The sequence below is a fragment of the Trachurus trachurus genome (assembly GCF_905171665.1).
Source record: "Trachurus trachurus genome assembly, chromosome: 6".
Classification (NCBI taxonomy): domain Eukaryota; kingdom Metazoa; phylum Chordata; class Actinopteri; order Carangiformes; family Carangidae; genus Trachurus; species Trachurus trachurus.
Window position 1 is genome coordinate 16,609,560 of NC_139897.1, and position 15,075 is coordinate 16,624,634.

A 15,075-nucleotide genomic window follows, 5' to 3' on the forward strand; every position below is an offset into this window, starting at 1 on the left:
TGCAAAATTATTATTATTAAAATGTACATCTATAGTTTCAACTGCATACAGTACACACACACGCATTGTTAATAGGTATTTTTTTTAAAGACGTGAGTTCGCATTCAATTTTTTTTTCTTTTTTTTTTTTGCACAAATCCAAGTATCTCTCTCACACACACACACACACATACACACAGCCCTCTGTTGTGGATAACACAACACAATGAAGTGGCTCTGACTAAGACACCTCATACATTATTTTAACAATGTATAGCGCGGTGAATAAAAAGGTCAGTGGTTGAGAACTGGCTCCATGTAACAATAAGATGCATGAACTGCGCAGTGCAGGCCCTTCAGTCAGCATCCTGCCACTGAGCGCTGTGAGGAGGAAACACATGTGAGCTAGGGTGATAGATTCCACTGTAGGCTGTGTGTAGGAGTGTGTATGTGTGTGTTCATTCAGTGTTTATGGGGTACTGCTGTGAAACACCTCATAACAATAAATTTACTTGGTCTATCATTATTGATTGTACATTTTTTCCCTCGTGCCCTTTGCCTCACTTTGATGAATGTCATTTATTATGACAGCGTTTTGCTTTTAAACCGCATCATGAGCTGAAATTTTGTTTTTTAAAGCGCAGCTTTTATTCGGCCAAATCTATTTTTGTCAGTATCCGAAGCACAATCTGACTGAGCAGATGCAATGCAAGCAACGTGCGTTTATGTTTGCAACGCAGGGTTTAATTTTCAGGGCGTATTTATCACATGCTGTCATGTTGCGGTCACATGACCACATGAACCACTGCCAGCAATTAAGGCTGATAAATCACTCATTTACAGGAAGAGAAGGAGGGACAGAGCCTGGCAAGGAGGAAACGAGAGAGTGATAAGATAGAGGAAGAGGAATAATGAATAGCCTGTGCTCCTGCACAGATATTTTATTTTTTCATTTAAAGAAAAAAAAATATGATGCTGGATGTTATTGTGTTTGGGCAGTGTAGTATGAACTGTTGCCAGTGAGGCTCATTGACTCGTACAGGCAGAGACAAAGAGACAGATGGTAGTCGTTTGTGTGGTTTACTGTGATTGTGACCTGACTACACTGCTTTATTTACTGTTTGAGGTGTGTGTGTGTGTGTGTGCATGTGTTCATGTGTGCAGCTGTGTACACGCCTGCACAAGCAAATGCATTTGTGTCATGACAGAGGAAGAGATGCAGAGGCCATACGTTCACAACCATCAGTTCTCTCATTCTCTCTCTCTCTCTTTCTCTCTCTCTCTTTCGGGCTCTTGCTGATAGATTTCCTCTCAGTCTAAACAGGAGAACAAACATACTGATGGCTCCGCTCTGTGCACAGCTATTCCAGTTACCAAACAATGCTAGAATTGAACTACAGTATCCTTTATTTTTCGGTATAGCTGTAAATATTGCTATAACTCAGAATTCAAATCCAGGAAGACGCTGTTTCTCTTTGGACTTGCCGGCAAAGAAATAAAGATAAATACAATATATATGTACGCAACTGTGAGCTTTAGCTGCTGATCTAGGAGAAGTCTTGGAGAGGCCCTGGGATGTGAACGAGCTCTAACCCATGTAGCGTCTGTATAAGTTACATCAGAATATTTGTTCCAGCAGCCCAGGTCAGTGCTCTGCAGAGACTCAGTCTGCCCCCACATTCGAAAAGGCTGTTTAAAGATTCATGACAAAAAAAGGAAAAAACAGCCCACTTCTAATAGGCTGAGAGAAGACAAGGAGAGGAGTGGGGATCTGTGGTTTCTTTCCCGACAACTTGAACTCTCATGCATTAAAGGCAGCGGTCACTAACCGACTGAAGGAGTCTGTACAATGAGACTATTGAGACTGAGAGGAGTTGAGATAGTCAGGTTTCCTGATCAGGACTTAGCTGTTATCTGTTATTCATTTGCTTTCTATCCTGCAGAAATATCTTTATCCTCTTTCCAAATATCATGTTTGTGCATGGATTCGTTAAACAGAGGCAGGACGCTGCCGTCAGTGGTTTTAGCAGCGGAGTAATTACGAAAGCCTGCGACAACAGCAGCTATTCTAGGGAGAGAAATAAATTGTGTACACATTAACTGCACTAGAACACAAAGTCAACACTATGAGTGGTTGTATTTGTTCTTGTGTGGTGTGTCAAGTGTTGCCAAAGACTCTCCAGCATGTGAGAAGAATCTTTCTTTTTTTTCCAGAGAAGAGAGAGACAGAGAGGGGTGGGGTGGGGGGGCTCTGTGTCTCTGATCTTTGCTGCCTCACTTACTTGTTAGTGAGACAGTTATACTTGCTCAATGAATAAGAGTAAGACAATTTCAAATTTGTTTATTTGTCATTGATTATTTGATAAAATGTGCAAGTCGCAATGTGCTGTATTTATTTACATTTACCCTCTGTTCCCAAGTTTGTTTTTATGTTTATGTTTTTTGGGGGGGGTTTTGTTTTTGTTTTTTCGATTTTTTGCTGCACACTTGTGGTGAAGGGAGGAAGCTGACTTTTTCTCACTCTCTCTTACTGTAGCTGCTGTGCTTTAAGGTTGGCACATACAGAATGTGGTTGCAGAAAAGGGGGGAGACAGAGGGAAGGAGGGGCAAACAGGGGACAGGGTGCCTCGTTTGGCGTGTGAACATAACATCCTGCCTGCACAAACTGAGGGAGAAGAGCACCCACATGAGCTCCTCTTCCTCCTCTTCCTCTGTCATGTGGTCACTGTCAGAAGCAATAGAGAGCTCATCACCTGCTCACCAGTGATGTACTTTCACAAAAGGCCCAGGGCATCGGACTGCAACACCACATGGTTTTTAACTCTTATAATTGTCACAAAATAGAAGCTGCTTTTTTTTCTGCGAACAGTAACATATCAAAGAAGTTCATCACACACACGACGATGCTTTATACGTTGTCGATAATCCATGTTTGATCTCTCACTTGAATAATTGTGTGAATACTCAGTGTGGCCACAGGCTTTGTCCGCTCCCTCAGCTATTGCTTATTATGTTGTAGATATATTAAATAGAATAGATCAATCACAACATTACATAAGTCACGCAGCAGGTGTCATTAATAGACATGATAACACAGTCTTGGAGGGGACAGCAGTCTAATTGCATTGTGTGCAAAATAGCAAGTTTTTCGGCTTATTTGTAATAATAACGGGAAAGAGGATAACATTTAGCATGGAGCAATATCAATGAAAATCCATTGTCGAACACACACACGCACACACACGCACACACGATCCTCTATTCTCTGTATTTTATGTGGCTTTATCTTGAGTGAATTAAAGGGCCTGTAAAAAGTGGAATGTTATTAGCGTCAGACCACCTGGGGTGAACATCTGCAGCCTGAGACTGCAGACCCAACATACATCACTGTTTCTCACTGTCCTCTCACTATTTACTGTCACACACACACAGCTCCACTACATCCATCTTTTGCATGTCTCGTGTCTTATTGACATATGCGCTGTTGTGCATTCCTGCAGGGGGGAGAGCTGGTTATTAAAGATGCCACAAGGTCGTAGGTGGAGTACAGGTTCTGCTCCTGTGGTCAGCCAGAGGTCAAAGGTTAGCAGGTTAGTGTCGGAGGATGGGGTGATCACAGCTAACTGGTTTATCACCAGTAAGCCACTGGTGATTCAAGAAATCACACTTTGCGTAGATTTGTGGAGCTCAAAATGATTCTTGTGTCTTATTCTTACGAGTTTTTTTGCATGAAAGCTTTTTATTTGTTTATCTCATTTTTTTTTATTCCTACAGCAACTACTCTCCTTTGAATAATTAGATGTTCTTTTCATGTTCTATTAGGACTGTTTTTCCTTATGTCTCTGCTCGAACACTATTTTTTCATCTTCAAAGTGAAAGCTAAAATAGGGCGATCATTGCAATTTAATTACTACAAATCCCTTTGTGAATTTGCTCTTGCGTTTGTTTACATGCATAGATTTGCCAGCTTCTGCAGTTTTTTTTCTTGTGTATGTGTGTTTCAGTGAATGTCTTTACTTTCTTGCTTCGTACAGTGTTTGCCTTCTTATTTTTCGTGTGTATGTATGCATATGTGTGTGTGTGTAGATGGAGTTGCAATGGGGTTTATTTAAATAGATAAGATAGTGTTTTATTCCCAATCAGAGGACTCTCCTGTCGTATCTCAGTCTCTTCATAATAACCCCCAGCATTGCTCCACATTCCCCAGACACACACACACACACACACACATATATAAACGCGCACACACACTGAGTATTGCAGACACTGCAATTTTTCTGTCTCTCAGGGGTAAAAGCCTTTGATAAGTGAAAATAAATACTTTTCCTCACACGAGGAACAGAAGGGGAGAGAAGAAAATGGCAGAAGTGACAGGAGGTCTCTGACAGTTTGATGCCTCAATACAAGCAAATATATGACAAAGAAACACCTTCAATAACTCTGCACGAGTTTGTGCCCGAGTGTGTGAGTGTGGTGCAATTTAGTGCTAGAACACAGGTACGTCCTCAGTCATTGTGGGGGATGAAGAGCGAGGAAGACAGTGATTCAGAGATCAGTGGGCTGAGGAGAAGGGAGATATAGCAAGTGGCCTGCAGGCTGACATGTTAACTGAGTTACAGTGAGAGAAGAAAAAAAAACCCAGCGCATGATTTAGAGGAAACGGGTTCTCCTCCCTCATCTGTCTGTTTCTCTGACTGCAAGGTCACGTAGACACCTCCCTCTCTTTCTTTCCCTCTCTCTCTAACACACTCTCTCCCTCTCTCCCTCTCCACCTTTGTTTGCCTCTGCTCCTCCAGACCTCATTTCATTCAACACTCCCAAACCTCCGACAGCTCCATAACTATAACTCTCTCCTCCCCGTCCTCTCCTGCTCTCTTCTCTTCATCCACAGCTAAATGACTCTGTCAGAAATAAAGAGCACTTATCTTATCTACTGCCTCCACTCCGCTGTCTCTATCCCTGCCAACATCACAAACACAAATACATTCACGACAAAAAAGAAAAGAACTTGGCAAAATGGCAAAATCCAAATGGCAACAAACAGATATGGATCTTATAATTATTATCACAATTATAATTACCAGCCTTTTTAATTTAAATTAATTATCTCGACTACTTTACCAACTCAAAGTCTGCAGCCACCTGCCAGACAGAAAGACATCAGCCCACCGTGTAGCAGACACACAGGTAGATGGAGACTTGACAGAAGACAGGTGTCCACTCATTCTGTTCTGTCCCCCTCCTCACAACCCCACCTCCTTCCCTCCCTCCACTTTCTCCTCTTCCTCTCTTGTCATCCCCTTCTTCTGTCCTCCCTGTGGTGTGAAGGAGAGAGAGAGGGATCTACCAGCTCTCCACAGCCTGCGAAGGGCTTACTGTGTGTTTTTGTCTTGGTGTGTGTGTATGTGTACTTATATGCGTGTGTGTGTGTGTGTGTGTGTACGAGCCACCTACCAGGCACGCAGCAGGAGGCCACAGCAGTATGAGAGGAAAAAAAGAAGGATGAGGGGGTGGGATGGAGTGTGATAGGGATAAAACTCTCAGCAAGAACAAACACACAGTTACAAACTACACAGACACACACACACAGAGCTCAGCCCAGCACATGCTCCAGCAATCTGCCGGGTCTCCCTGAATACTCCATCACTAATAGTCATGTTACAGAGTGCAGTGTTTGATCAGCATGTCTTGTGATGACTTTGACTGTTATAGTACCTAAAAGTATACACACACACACACACACACACACACACACACACACACACACACACACACACACACACACAAACAAGGCATGTACAGTTCAGAGGTTATGCATAAACTCCATCGACTGCATGCATATAGTTATGCATATGTTTATCGAACCTCATGCGATTCAGCCCCCTTACCTGAGTGAATAAGCTTGAAGAGTTTGCATGCTGTGACGTTCGGCCCTTTATTCGCTCTATTGCTCTGAAGGCCTGTGAAGCAAGAAAAACGACAGAGGGAAGGAGAGAAAGAAAGGACATATACTGTACGGCGTTCACTCCGAGCTAGATGGTGGATGTGTGTATGCAAGGATGCAAGAGAGACAGAGAGATGAAAAGAGTGATAATTCTCCTGCTACCCTGAGGCCTCTCGCAGCCTCGCGGGCTCCCTATAGGTCCCCTGGCACATGCCTGAGCAGAAAGCCAGGGCCCGCTAATTGGCTCCTGTGATAACACCAGAGAGAAAGGGAATGTTGTGTGTTTGTGTTTCGGCATTACAGCACCACTGAAAGCTTATATTTTCTACAAGTAATAATTTATTAGTTAGTAATTCTGCTTTGAAGGGTGTTTGATTTCTTAGCTATGAGGACATTTATTATGATCTGGTAGCTCATTGAAGTCGGAAACCACTGAAAGACAATTAAAGCATATACACTAGTTCAAAGCCCTGCTTCAGTCTTTAAACAGCTTGTTTCTCTCTAATTGTTTCATTATCTCAGTGTGCTTATTAAATGTACGATAATTGTTAATTACCACATGAGGATTTGTAAAGGATTTGTCTTGAGTATCAACACAAATTAATTAAACTGAACACATTTAAAACAACAGCAATGATAACAGCAGGTGCAGTGTGTGTGTGTGTGTGTGTGTGTGTGTGTCTGTGTGTGTGTGTCTGTGTGTGTGCGTGTGCACATCTACATTTCCAATGCTAGGCCTGTTTGTTTGAATCTCTTTGTTTAATTGAGATTCATAGGAGGAATTTAAATGAGATTCAAATGAGATTCATAGCTAATTGTAGCAACACAGGTAATATGCAGATAGATTTAATGATGATTCAGTGTATCTTGCAGTCTAACGAGAGTTTGATTAGACCATTGGAAGACTCCGGCTTAAATCGTTACTGTGTTTGAGAGAAAAGCAGCCGAAAGAGGAAAGAGGGAAAAACTGTTGTTCAGCAGCATTTAAAGGTAAATAAAATTCAAGTTTTCTAAGTTCCTGTTTTCTAAAGACATACTTTGAAATGCATGAGGAAAAATGCTTTTGCAGTTTCTGCTATATTCATAGAAAGTAGAAAAGAAAGAAAAAAACATTTAGTTAATGTAGGTTTCTTTGGACAAAAGCTTTTGTAAAATATATCTTGTTCAAGATAAATTCCTCCAGTGGTTTATCTGAAAGCGAATACACTGTAATGTACATCTGATTCCATACACTCACCAGTTTAATCTGTGTAAAATCCAGCTGCTCACGACAGCTGGGACATTATAAGTAAATAAAACGCAGCTCCTGAGCTTGCACATACACGTATGCACACATGCCAACACTTATTCTTCTGCTGCCTTCCATTCATGAGAAACGAGTTGTTTCCTTCCCTCTCTCCTGCTGTACATACGCCTGGGCAGATGTGCACCTCTGGATACTGTATTTTTATCTATAGTATGTTTACCATAATTAGATTGATGGGAAAAGGCGTTATGAGCTAATCAGTGTGTGTGTGTGTGTGTGTGGTATACTAAAGGGATTTTGGAGTTGTCTAATATGACTCAATATTTACTACAATACCTTAAGTTTATTGCTAAAGTCTGCATGGCTCCACAGTATCAGACTTGATGTGATGGCACAACTTGCACACAGACACACACACATAGGCACAAATGAGCATATACACTCACTTTCCTGTCATCATACACCAGGTGTACCTAAAACACACACACACAAGATACCGGCTGGGTGATGAGCCAACCAAGGAAACAAATATTCTGTGGGACTGGTTAAAGCACAGCCGGAGGCACGAGGCTCTCACTACTTGTACAACTGCAGTATTGATAGATGCTGCAGAGCCCGAGTCTACGGTCCCACTTTATTTCAATTAGCTCACAGGAAGCAGGAAATAACCTGCAAATCAATTGTCATTTCTAAAGGGCTGAGGCTGGAGGCTGAGATTCACTTTGTCCACCAATAAAAGATGATGCAGCCATGAAGAAGGTTAAAGGGAAATTTCCTCCTCACCTACTCTCACACTGTTGCAGAGTGTGTCATTAGTGTGTAATCTTCAGAGCTTCAGGGCAGCTACGGTTATGGACAGAAATTTGTTCTTCACAACAGCCGTCTTGAATCAGTAAACAAAATCATAATACAGTATAGCCCACAAAGCCATAACATGTTACAGCTAAAAAAAAATCCAAACCTCCTGTAGCTGCTTTTCACCTCAGTCTATCTGGGATAATTGCAAAAGAGATGTTTTCTCTGCTTGTTCGTGTTGCTCTGGAAAATATTCAGGACTTGACTTTTAAATATTAAAATGTATATTTTGTTGAGGAAACTGTATTATCATAATAGCTACTCAACGACCTGAAGTTATGCCCATGTTTTTCACGGTCTTTACTAGGTTAAGATAAGTACACCACCAACAGCAAAGCAGGCCCAGAAATGTGCACATTTTCTCTGCTGCGTTTTAAAGTAGATTTAAATACATCTTGCCTTTATGATAGACAATAGTGCCCACGTTAAATCAGCCTTGGAATCACACCACCAAAATAAATGTGATGAATGCTGATGTGCTCTTTTAATGACCAAGCACAAAACTGTGCAGGGACCGAAAACAGAGGAGCAGGAAACCATATATGTGCCATGAAACACACTGGAAAGCTTTCAGTGAGGGAGGCTGAGAGAGGGAGGTCAATATGGATTGCAATGGAGCAAGATATAGAAGCTTATATGGTGTATGATCATATCAGAAAACACAGTCTTGTATGCACCCCACTTTACAGTATATCACACACACCAACACACACTCACCTGAAAACACCAGGATGCACCGCAGTGTGATTTGTTTGTGTTGTTGGTGCAGTGGACTGAAGCTGTGGCGGTAGTAACTGTTTGATGGTAGGCTTTATGGAGACACTATATAACGCCTGTGACAGTTTATTCAGTGCATGTCAGGAAGGGGGGATTTGTGACACTACAATGGCTGGGACACTCCTGCAGCCGCGTGCACTTATGCACCCACCATTCACAGCTCCGGAGGGAAAAATGAGCGGGGGAGATGTGAATCTGTTTGCATGTTAAATGTCATAGAGCTGCGCGTAGTATAACGCTGGAACAAGGCTGTAATTTTGTAATAAAACAAGCATTAAACGTAGATACTGGAGGGAATTGGTGAAAATATCTCGTCTTTAATTTCAGTTGCTGATTTGAATGCAACATCACACTCATTTATTTGACGTAATTAAGTAGACACAAATGTCTTTCCCCTGCCCCACAGTGGTGGGTAGTTGGGCACCGAGCTGAGATCACTCAGTACATTTTCCTTGCAGATAAAACAAATCCTGCCTTCATTTTGCACTAACTTTTTGCTCAGATAGTTACTCCCCAAGGTCCATTAGGTGAGTTCTCATTGGTTCGCCTCTTGACTGGATGCTATTAGCTCCGTGATTGGGTATTGAATTAGCCTGCTGATTGGGTATTGAAGGAGTGAAGACTGATGAGAGGATTTGGCTAAGCTTTCTTCTCCAAACCTCATTACTCACACTCACACTCAAAGAGAGCAGAGCTGGGAAACACACACAGCACACACACACACACAGCACACACACACACACACAGATACGGAATGACACATGTACACACAGACGTTCCCGTCCTGCTTAAACACACACCTTTCCAAGGGGGATTTAGCAACTTAAACATCACCCCGCTCCACGAGAAGACAATTCATTTGCTCACAAACAGACCACTCTCAGCTCACCTTTCACGTCTGCTGCAAAACAGAGCGTGATCGAAAAACCACCAAACAAATATCTGATATGATGCACGAGTATCTGCTGCAGAGACTGGAGACTCTGGGAGACACAACCGCTCTGTAGTGAAAAGAAAGTGTTGTCGGCCCAGGAGAGTGCTGCATGCAATTGGAGTCTGCTAAAGAGAAGGATGTGTGAAAGGCTTTGAGCTGATTTATGCTCTGTTTCATCCCACAATAAAGATTATGGATGATGATATTGATTCAGCCGAGGCTGTGGCCATGACTGGACTCAGGCTCTCAGGTTGGGAGAAAAGAGAATTTAGCTCATTATCATTCCCAGACACAGTGAGGAAGCTTTCTCTCACCCATGTGTGTGTGTGTGTGTGTGTATGTATATAAATGTGTGTCTCGATATGTGTGTGCCAGAGTCTTAGATCATCCTCTGTATTAGCAGCACGACTCTTCCCTCCTTTAGTGTTTGTGAAAGTGTTGAACCCCATCCTGTCCTCTTCTTTCACGAGCCAAAGAGCGAGCAGCAGGCGTTCCCAGCAGCACAGCACAGCAGACCAGGAGGGAGGGATGAAGTTATTGACTCCACTTTGATTTAACCTCTCCTGCCAGATCCTCAGAAGCGCGCAGGCACATGCAGATTGGGGAATTCGCAAAATAACAGCTGCCCTCTGCGCGTTAAAAAAGATATCATTCAGAATTAATTTCATAGCTGTAATTTTGGATGTTTTTTGGAAATTTATTGGTGGAAGAATTTGGAAATGAACATAGAAGTGCCACCGTGTATAAAAAGCAATTAAAAGTGCGTCCTGCATTCAATTTCATTGCAGTCGCACACATTTATCCATGGAAGTCAAAAGTAAAAGCACCTGTACCTCAGATTGGTCTTTTATTATTGTTTTATTAGTAACAGTTCATTTAATCCACCTATTTATGTGGTCTTTAAAACACACTTGATGTGCTTGTACACAGCTTTAAAGATATTTCAAGTGTTTATTAGGGCTTTTGTCAATAATTACAGCTACTCCTAATAAGACATGCTTTGTTGTATTACACCTGTTTTGTTTTTTGTTTTTTTTTACCTCGTCATTCTTTCTATATTTTATACATGGGCATCTCGTCAGGAGTAAAACTTCCAGTAAAACAACAAACAATCAAGTGGATGTGACTTTTTAATGGTTTAAAAAACAGAACAATATCCTCTGAAATGTAGTAAAGTAGAAGTAGAAAGAAACAGAAAGGAATCTTTGATCTGTATTGACAGTTATAGATTTACTTGTAATGTAATTTCCCCATTTGCTATATACTCCTACCGTATATGTTCTTTAAGTCATAAATAGACTCCACATATTATGATGGTTTAGCTAAATGCATCTACACATTGTTGGCTAATACATCCCCAATTTCAGACCATTTCAGATTGAAAGAACAGCTATTATTAAGAGTAATATCACTGAATGCTGTTTTGCTGAGCACTGTTAGAGTTGTTGAACAGGACAATGGTGCCAAAGTGCACTTCTCTTTAATTAATTACCCGCTTTTGTTTCCGGAGGCAAAACGCAAACACACACACACACACACACACAAAACGCTAATCACTCATATACACACTCACAAACACACAAGTTTGGTTTTTAGAGGAAAAAGGAGGAAGCGAGGGAGAGGAAGAGGGTAATATCAGCAGGCTATCTATCCTCTCTTCCACTGGTGCATCCCAATCCTCTTTGGAAATAACAAATGCATAAAGGAGCCACAACACAAATATATCTGCCTGGCTCAGATAGATAGGGCTATGCTAGAGTTTAATACCCTTATGTAAACCAGTAACAATCAAGCCCTAACACACACCCCCACATCACCACTAAGGGGACAATAAGGAACACGCTCTATTCTCTCTCTCTCCAGATATGAACAGTGAGAAGTGATTTTGTGTGTGTGTGTAAGAAAGAGAGAGAGGGAGAGTAAGACAGAGAGCGAGCTGTTTTCTTCAGCAGATAGTGAACAATGCAGTAGCCTAGATTGGTTGGCTCCCTGGTGTTTGTTGTGGTGGTTGTTGTTTCAGAAGCAGAGTGATATAGACCCTGACCTCAGAGACCACAGCATGTCTGATACTCTATTTCATTCATCCCTCACCATCCACTCTTTTGATATCTCACTCTCATCCCTCTGCGCCAATTTGTTTTTATACTTTGCCTCCTCTCTCATCCTCCCTCTGCTCTTTTTTCCCCCCTCCTTGCTAAAACTGACAATTCAGTAGACAAAGAGAGGAGCGATATTAAAACCGAGGAGGCCATTTGTCTAACAAACGTTGCCACTGACAAGCAATCCAAACCGAAGAAAATGCTCGAGGACTGACACATTTATCAAATTAATTTGTGTGAAGAGCACTGCACGTGTGGCAGGTTTACTTACTTTGGGATGCTCAGGAATAGTTATCACACACTTGTAGTAGCGCACATCGTGACTTTCTCAATAAAATATGTGACAATTTTGCATCATTTCCTAACAACACCCTCCGAGAGGGTGAGGAACGACAGGGCTGACTCTCTATGGGTAGATCAATATGTTTAGTATGCCATGTGTGTGAGAGGGGGTGGGGGGGTATAGACAGGAGTTATAATAGCAAAGGTTAATATCATACATCAGCTGCCATCTGCATATGCCTCTGAAGGAGAAAAACACTCTTTGTCTCTCTGCTCCTTGTAGATTTGATCGCTGTAAGATTATACAACAGCTGACATTTCACACTTGCTGGATGGAGAAAAATTTGGATACTTTCTTTTAGTGGGGGCAGCCATAACAGCTCAGTAATTTAACACACTCTCTTTGGCAGCGCTATTCTCTTTATATCTTAGAGGAAATACTTAACAATCTTTTTAATAACCAATTTTAACAAAGTTGGAGCGGGAGCAAAAATGCTTTTCTTGTCTTGTAGAGCACATTAACAAAACTTCACACTGGCCTTGATGTTTGTAGCCCCTTCGGGCAAGTCAAAGCTTTTCCACAGTTTCCATCAAAAGCATAATAAGTTGCTGTGTGAGAGTGGCAGAGGTCTCAAAGATGTAAAGAATCTGCCTTTTCACTGCAAGCTCAGCGAGACATGATCAACATTTGTAAACCAAGCACATGCAGAAAGTGAAACCCAATGCAGTGCAGAGAGAGACAGACACACAAAGCGGAATATGCTGCATGTGTGTGTGTGCGCGCATGTGTGTGTGTTTGTTTGTGCACCGTCGTTAATGTATATGTTAGCCATACCTGATTGCATGCTTGCAGTGCTGTTTCTGTGTTGGCGTGTGTGAAAGCATGCCTTGAAGTTCTCCTTGATCATCACACTTAATGCTGCACTCTCTCAGCCATATAAGACCCTGCTAGGAAACCATCAAATATTTATACAACATTATCCCTGATCCTATAGCCTGTAAGTAAAGAAAACACTCTGCTGACTTTCATTGGGTTACAGAGGTTCAGGATTCAAGCTCCGGTCTTGGTTTGGAGTCGTTACAGATTCATTGCCTTTCATCCGACCAACCAAGATTTCTGAGGGAGCGCTCAACTGGTTGTGTCGACAACCCGCTGGGTAAATTATACTGTAAAGAAGCCGCTCTGTCACAAATACTGTTTACAGCTCTCACCGCAGGATTTGTGACAGTTTTTGATATAGTGATTGAGAGGGAGGATGGTGGGGGAAAAATGCAGCAAGAGAAAGCAAGAGTATTAATTCTACATCCTAGACATTGAATGGCTGCTGTTGTTCTGAAGGCTGTTTTATGGAGCAGAAACAGCCTGATCTCTGTGTTGTTTTCTCCCTGATTGATTGCCCTGGCCTGAGGCTCCTCGAAATGCGTTGCGTTTTGTCTGGGTATTTACTGGAATGTTGGGAGGATAAAAAAAGAGAAAAAAGAAAAAAGAAAGAAATCACAGGCTCAGCCATCACACCACAGAGGCAGAGTGGCAAATACAAACAAACAGCGAGCCAGAGGAAGCCCACACAGACGGACACATGGGGACACTGAGGGAGAGACAGGACATACACTGTATCAAAAGTACAACCAACATTTTAAGGTGCATGTGCCACTGCAATGAACCACTCCTGTCAGGGATAAATGAAGTTCAGTGCATCTTCATCATTTTCTCTCTTGCTTCCTTTTAAAAGCTTGACAGGAAATCTGATTTTATTATTATGCGAGATTTCTTTATCATTCTCAAATGGATTAGATTTACATGTTTTTTCCACAGCAGACATTGACTCTGACGTTGCAGGTGAAAATCACAGGTGCTACTAATTAGCTCTAATGGGCTTCAGATCTAATCAGTGATGTTATTGGTAACACCTGTGAATCATACAGCTGCATGTGGACAAAAATATCATGGTCTATTGAACCTGCAGTTTTCCCTCTAATAAACTTGACTGAACAAAAAACACACAGTTTACCTTTTGTCACCTCCGGCCTCTCCCTGAGCTTCCTCTACATTGTTGCTCGTCTTCCACTCCTTCGATGTCTGTAAACTCCCCACAGTTACACAATCACTGAAAACTTTCCCATCACACCTCATCTACACGCTACTAGAAGGCATTGTAAACAAAAAAAAGCTGTTACACAGCTTTATAATGAAATGGTAACTCAATACAGTCGGCCTATCACTGGTAGGCGTCAAAGATGAATAGAACTTAAAATAGTGATAATAATAATAAGATTATGCTTCCAGAGGCAAAACTGAAGTAACAGTGTACGAGCCCCTCCTTTTTGTGACGCTGGAAAACAAAGTGTAACAGGAGTCAGTTAGTTACAGACGTACAGAAGTCTCTGGTGTCCTGCCTAGCAGTTGACAAAAATCTAATTCAAGGAGTTTCAGTTTCATTTTTTAGTTTCTCAGCCTTCATTTTCCAGTTGTTTGGAGCTGGTGCAGCTTGTCACACTCATTTTGCAGTGAAATGTTTTCTGTGTACACACAGGTGAAGGAGACAGGAGGGTGGGCTGCTTTGAGTGAGACAGGCTCTCAGACTATAGGGCTTCACCACAGACTGTGATGTGCTGTGGACAGGACAGCCCTTGGCTCTGTCTGTCAGTGTGTGAAGCCTCTGTGTGCAGCAGTGTGGGCCGAGCTGCTCGCAGTTCCCCCATGTTGCCGACCTGTCATGGTGACAGAGACAGACTGACACGCTATAGCACTGAGCAGTCACAGCTTTCAGTCTGTCTCTTTTTTTCCACTTGTTCATTCATGTCTTTCAATTTCTCTCAATAAACAGATCATACAGTCTCTCACCTTCCTTCATTCGCCTCGCTCATTTTCCTTGAAGGTGTCATAGAAACAGAGGGCAGGTGTTTTGAAATTAAAGTTTTAATTTAGGATTTAATTTTTTTCTAGTTCTCTTTCCAG

The 15,075-nt window shown here is 41.9% G+C and overlaps 1 protein-coding gene across 4 annotated transcripts in view; it reads left to right on the top strand.

The window, feature by feature from the left end:
- The window catches only part of LOC310988049 (transcription factor Maf-like), a 42,777-nt gene that overhangs the window by 13,728 nt on the left and 13,974 nt on the right, over positions 1-15,075 (top strand). Inside the window, exon 3 of one of the 4 annotated variants that reach the window (XR_014595469.1) lies at positions 3,480-3,569. The exons of 1 other annotated variant lie outside the window; for it this stretch is intronic. The gene's annotated coding sequence lies outside the window, so the exon portion shown is untranslated. Of the gene's footprint in view, positions 1-3,479; positions 3,570-7,864; positions 7,944-14,650; positions 14,874-15,075 lie in introns of those variants that run through there. 2 more of the 4 variants (XM_083974541.1, XM_083974542.1) reach the window with 2 other exon arrangements.